The sequence below is a fragment of the Gossypium raimondii genome, chromosome 5 (assembly GCF_025698545.1).
Source record: "Gossypium raimondii isolate GPD5lz chromosome 5, ASM2569854v1, whole genome shotgun sequence".
NCBI classification, from domain to species: domain Eukaryota; kingdom Viridiplantae; phylum Streptophyta; class Magnoliopsida; order Malvales; family Malvaceae; genus Gossypium; species Gossypium raimondii.
In genome coordinates this window covers 34,087,263-34,094,193 of record NC_068569.1, presented here as the reverse complement: position 1 = coordinate 34,094,193, position 6,931 = coordinate 34,087,263, and the positions used below count along the sequence as shown (strand labels likewise).

Below are 6,931 nucleotides of genomic sequence, written 5' to 3'. Positions count from 1 at the left end.
TTGCCTTCCTCGATTTTGGTTCTGGTTACCCAAGTAATACACAGATTCTGGGTTCGATGGACATTCCTCGAACAAATGTCCTTTCCCATAATAAACACAGGCTACATTTTCAAATTGATTCAATGGTTGTGCTGTCAAACTATTACACCCATTAGGAGTAAGATTTTTTAATATTGAGGATATTGATGATACTTGAGATGCGAGTGAAGTAAGAGTGTCTACTTCATGTATTCTAGCGGCTAGTCTTCTTAACGTTACTCGATTGGTTGGCCATTAATAATTGTTGTTGGTAGTCCTCTCAATGATTTCATAAGTCTCATTATAAGACTTAGAAAGGAGAGCACCATTAGCGGAAGCATCCACTACCATCCTCGTGTGAACATTGAGACCATTATAAAATGTTTCAAGTTGTATGCAATGTGGGATTCCATGATGAGGGAACTTCCGTAATAATTCTTTGTACCTTTCCCATGCCTCATACAATGACTCATCATCCATTTGTTTGAAAGCAGTGATCTCATTCCTCAACTTAGCATACTTGCTAGGCGGGAAATACTTCATAAGGAATTTTTCTGCTAACTCTTTCCATGTTCAAATTGAGTTTGGTGGTAATGAGTTCAACAAAGCTCGAGCTCTGTCCCTTAGTGAATATGGAAACAGCTTCAATCGTAATGCATCTTTGGGTACTCCGGATAACTTGAAAGAATCGCTTTCCTCCATAAACAGTCTTAAGTGTAGGTGAGGGTCTTCAGTAGGCATTCCACTAAATTGGCCTACTGTCTGAAGCATCTGGAACATGACTGGCTTCAAATCAAACTGTTGTGCCTCAATTTTGGGTCTTCTAATGCTCTGATTAAGATCATGAAATACTAGCATGGCGCATTGTCTCAAAGCTCTATCCCTATCATCAGCAATAAGGATAGGATTTTGAGCAAGGTTTGCTCCGTTTCTTTGATTCGGATTTTCGAAGTTCATCTCTCCAGTCCTTCACTAACTTGCTTGTCTTCTTCGCTGTCGAAAAGTTCGTTCAATCTCAGGGTCTACAGAGAGTAAATCGATGATTCGGTCAATACTCATAAACACCTGAAATAATCACAGAAAAATTAACTAAGTTAAAATTTGAACAGAAAAATAAACCAAAATGCAAAACTAACAAATTCACAAATAATGACTTTTAAAACACAGTCTCCGGCAACTGCGCCAAAAACTTGGAACGAGGGAAATGTGCAAGTGTAAACAATTGCAACAAGTAATAAAGTGACAAGTAAATGTCGAGTTATCGTACCCACAGGGACTGTGAAAAGAATTATTTATGAATGCTATTTAAAACACTTTGGTGAAGAAAAATATTTTGTTTGAAGAGGGTGATTAAAAACTAAGATTTTAAACTAAGTGAACTAAATAAATAAATCTCAAATGCACGATTTCAAAATACGATTTTAATGAAGATGACATAATTGTGTTAAATTAATTACATTTCTTAACTTAGAATTATTAAACTCTTGTTTATATTGTTACGAATAAGTTCACAGCAACTCGATAATTTGCTAACTTATGAACATACTCACCAACCAAAAACCATTTATCTCTTGACTATATCCCTATGTCAATTCAACCGATTAAACAAATCTTAATAGACAAATATGTTATTGCACATACATACTTATTAAATCGAAATAATCTCTTGTACATATCCCTATGGCAATACAAAAAACTAACTTGATTTAATAAGCACATGAAAGAATATGTGAGGTAACAAAGTATCCTTACCTTGAAACTATTTAATCACAATAATCTTGCAAGTTATGCAAGGCAAAAGTATCGTCAGATACCGTTGCTAATCTAACCCTCAGCTACCTTAGATGATTAAACATGCATTAATTAAGTACTATGTCCATTAATTACAATCTAAATCTGTTTAAATAATTAATTCATTAGTTACCTAAAATTGTAATGCAAGAATAACTTAGTCATGATTTTACTTAATCAAGCATCTTACCGAGGCCTATAACAACATAACACAATTTTAATAATTTTAACAAACGAAATGCAATCAACCTAACACGAATTAAATTCAAGCTAAATTGATTAAATTAACCATTCCAACAACATAAATATTTATAGATATGTTCAGCATAACAACAACAAAAATTAAAAAGATAGGGAACAAGAATCAAATCTGGTGTTTTTCCGTGGCTTGAATAGTTGCTCTGTTCTTCCTTCTTCGTTGTCCTCATCGACCAAGGCTGCTATAAAAACTTAATTCCTGCTCCAAATAGCTAATGAATGCCCCTTTCCCAAGAGGAGAAATTGGTTAGAAAGCAAGGGAATTTTGGAATGGAAAAGAAGAGAGAAAGTGGAGAGAAGAGAGGAAAGATGGGAATGCTTAAGGTGTGTTTCTAAAATGACCAGCCTAAGGGGGTTTTTATAGCTGAGGAGGGCTGCTAAAAATAGCTAAAATTATCAGCCAAAGAGCCCTCCCTTGGCCGGCCACACATGTGGCAAGGTTGATAGTTTCAATTTTGCTAATTTAAGCTTGGGGCAAATCTATAAAGCCACCAACTGTGAAGGGGTTTGAATGCAACTTGAACAAGTCTTCAAGGGCCTCTTTGCAAGCTTAAATAATCAGCTAATAAGCTGATTTGGGTCAGCTCTTGGGACGGGTTTTGGGCTGTCCGTTTCTTGGTCGGTTCGGTTCACTCGGTTCAGTTCAACTAGACCGTTTTTTCATAATTAATTAATAATAATTTATTAACCCAAATTAAATTGGATATAAAATAAAATTAGTTATATTATGAATTAATACATATAATTTTGGACCGTCTTAGGCTGAAATTTAGTTCGCCTCGATACTTCAAATTGCTTCTCGGTTTTGCGCTTCTAGCAGTGTTTGCCAAGTCTTTTTTTGCCCTTTGTGCAAATCTGTCGAAAATAACCAAAATTCATCAAAATTAATTATAAAATTAACTAAAATTAAAAATGTTCATATTTTAGGTGCACTTTAATTATTTTGTAAAAATTAATTATTTTTTCGACAAGAATTTTATCGAAACTGTATGATTTTAAGTTAAAAAGGGTATGTAAAAATGTGTAAATTTCCGTGTTTCCAGCAATCGTTAAATCGAAAGGCATTACCAGGAACTTGTAATGTTCGTAGCGAGTCTTGAAGGCAGTTTTGTACACATCAGTGTCTTTGACCTTGAGCTGATGCTAACTAGAGCATAGATCGATTTTGGAGAAGACGAATGCTCCTCAAAACTGGTCGAACAAGTCGTCAATCCTCTATATCGGGTACTTGTTCTTGATTTTGGACTTGTTCAACTGTCTATAGTCTATGCATATTTTCATCGACCCATCTTTCTTCTTAGCAAATAGTACCGCTGCCCCCCATGGAGACACGCTTGGTCAAATAAACCATGAGTCGAGAAGTTCATAGATCTACACTTTTAGCTCAGTCAACTTCTTCAGTGCTATGCGATAGGGTGTAATGGAAACTGGGACGGTACCTAGTAACGGATCAATACCGAATTCCACCTCTCAATCCGAAGGTACCTGGGTAATTCCTCAGGAAAGACATTCGAGAATTCCCTCACAGTGCAGATATCTCATAGAGAAAGCTTTACAGGAAAAGAATCAGATACGTGGGCAAGGTATGGCTCTCACCCCTTTTGAACTAACTTATCTAATACAAGAGCGAAGATTACATTAGAGAGGTAATCTCGATGCTCATCAAAAATGACCACTTCGTCATTCTCATTTATTCTCAGAGTAACTTTCTTGGTTGGATAATCTAGACTGACTTGATATTCAACGAGCCAATCCATTCCCAAAATCAAATCAAACACATTAAAGGGTAACTCCGTCAAATTTGCTAGAAATACTATACCCTAGAGCTCTAAAGGTACCTGCCTATATACTCTATCAACCCACACAGGTTGTCTCATAGGACTAATCATAGAAAAATCTCTAGCAGTACTTTCAGCAGTTAAACCCAGATTTGCAGACACAACACTAGCTATATATGAGTGAGTAGAGCCAATATCAATAAGAGCATAGTACGGTACAGAATGAATAAATAAAATACCTACAGTGACGTCAACATTATCGCTATCCTCGCGGCGTCTCGCCACATATACTAGAGTTGACTGATGAGCCTCAGTCTGACCCGCACCTCTACCAGGTGCTCTCTGTCCTCTCCCAAATCCATTACCACCCCTATCAGTACTACGACCTCTGAATGGTTGCTGAACCACTCTTGGAGACCAAACAGAATTCAGAGCCCGAGTTTGTGCCATAACTGGCACTTGATCTGGTTGACAGGGCAATCCCTAACCCGGTCCTCCATCGACCAACAACGGAGGCACGCCCCTAACTTCCTCCAGCATTCACTCGGATGGCATTTTCCACAATCATTGCACAATTAAGTCTCATTCACTACAGCTTGTGCCTCGATCCTCGGGGGCCTATCAAATCTCGCCTATTTCTTAGGGTGTTGACCAGAATCAGAGGGACCCGAATCCCTCTTAATATTACTCTAATCCTTTTCACGATCACGCCACTCGCAATCAGTGCACTTCACTTCTTCCACCATCTTTGCTTTGTCAACTAGGACCATAAAAACCCGCTCCCTCTGAGGAGCTATCAAAACCCGCAGATCATATCTCAATCCCACCTAAAACCTCATGCACTTGTCGTAGTCAGACGCTACCAAAGCCCGTGCATACCTACTAAGCTGTAGAAACTCAGCTTCATATTTAGCCACAGATCAGTCGCCCTAAACTAGGCTCACAAACTTGCGTCGACGAGCTTCAACATAACTCGCCCTCACATACTTACCCTAGAAGGCATTCTTGAAATAGTCTCAGTTCACTTGTTCGGGATGAGCACCCTACTCAACTGTCAGCCACCACTAATAAGCTTCATCCCGGAGTAGGGACACAACATTCCTTAATTTTTGAGTGAGAGTACAATCAAGATCTGTCATAATACGCTCGGTAGCTTTGAGCCAATATTCAACAACAGTAGGAGTGACTCCTATGACGCCCATGAACAAATCAGGTCTAATCGACCAGAGTCATTCAGTAATCGACCCTCAGCCTTTTAATCCCGAATGGGTCCCTGCGACCCTCTCCAATGCTCGAATCATGGCATAAGACAGTGCGTCATTTCTAGCCGTCGGAGTTTGGGACTCCGTCTCAGCAGTGGGAGTGCCAACTGTTTCGCTGGTCTCCTAGTTTGGCATACTACCCATAGAGGATTACTTTGTGTGAGTTCCTCCTTGGCTTCCTCGACGCCCTCGAAAACCGTATCCGCGACTATTGCGCAAACTTATGATGGTAAGCTGGCTACAATGTCAGAGTGCACAGATCAATTTAGACATCCAATGGGATGATTTTACTAATTCACATAAAAAACAATTAACCAGACAATAGTTCAGGTAATACAATCATTAAACAAAACAAAAATACTTACAGGATCAGCGTCGGAGGCTCGGTCATTCGTTAAAGTCCTAATTCCAAGATTAATTAAAATACTAACTTATCACCTAACTACGTTTTTCACACATTATGAGCCCAAATACAGTCCGAGTGTTGACAAACCTGGCTCTAATACCACTAAATGTAACACCCTAAACCTGGTCTAGACGTCTAGACCAAGTCCAGAGGGTTACATCAAGGACACTAAAGATACCACATTTATAACACAGTCAAAAGGAACCATTCATTACTTAAAGATTCACACAAAAATTAACTAAGCATGAAGTCTTCCAAAACATCACAATACTATAGAATACCGAAATCCCTACTAATAGTAGTTTAAAGAAGGATAAAGCTTGATCGATCTCCCACGGCACCAATCCATTCAAGTTTGAGTACCACCTAAAATCCAATTAATAACAAAATGAGTTGTGAACTCAGCACATAAAAGAAGTTTGTTCAACTAAAGTTCACTTATAAAATAGTTCCAAATTTCAAGATTCGGTTCGGTAGAGAAGTAATTTCAGTTCAAATTCAAAGCAAATTATTTACATATATTTATGCAATTTTAGTTTCATATATGATACATACCAGATTCAAATGTAATATTCCTACCACCCATCCGCTATACACCGTCTTCGGCCATCCCAATACACCGTTAAGGACATTCAGCATCCAACCAACCCTGCACACCTTAGAATGTATGTTTGACACTTTTACAGAGACATAGGTTAGCTGCTAGATCAAAATGCGACAAAGCGCTAGAATCAGATTTATACGCATTGTGGCTCAGCCACTAATTTAGAACAAATTTATTCCTTCTTTGCAGTATCCTAACCAATACAAATGTAGAGCACAACTACCCGTAGCCTGTATTCAGTCATTCTAAATTATTTCATCCATAGATAAGACAATTCAACATCATAATAAGTATCATAGTATACATACAACTATGTTACTCACACATCAATCTCAGAGTATCAGACAGTTCTCATATAATCAAATTCAACCATTCATATATTGGGGAAGCTAGTATCAGTGTTAAGCAACATTCACAGCCTCAAACACAGGTTTCGAGCCCCAATAACATGCCACACGACCTAGTCACACGCCCATTTCCTATGCCCGTGTGGTTCTAAAGCATAAACATTGAGTTAGACGGCCTGGACGCACGTCTGTTTCCTTGCATGTGTGACTTATACAGCCTGGTCACACGCCCGTGCCCCTGGCCGTGTAGTTTTGTACCACAGACAGTGAGTTACACAGCCCAGACACATGTCCGTACCCGTTGCCCGTGTCCATTCCCTGTGTGAACCCTGCACTAATATTGCCACACATGGCCTAGACATACGCCCGTATGCCTTGTTGATGTTGCCCCAATTTGATAAACAGTAAGTTATACGGCCAACCACACAGCTTGGCACATGGCCGTGCGGTTCACACGGCCTGGACAC

The 6,931-nt window shown here is 38.9% G+C and overlaps 1 non-coding gene across 1 annotated transcript; it reads left to right on the top strand.

Moving 5' to 3' along the window:
• The first annotated feature begins 424 nt into the window (after nt 1-424).
• On the top strand, nt 425-531 carry LOC128041548 (small nucleolar RNA R71). The gene has a single exon (XR_008196558.1). It is a non-coding gene; the product is annotated as a small nucleolar RNA R71 (small nucleolar RNA).
• The last annotated feature ends 6,400 nt before the right edge of the window (nt 532-6,931 follow it).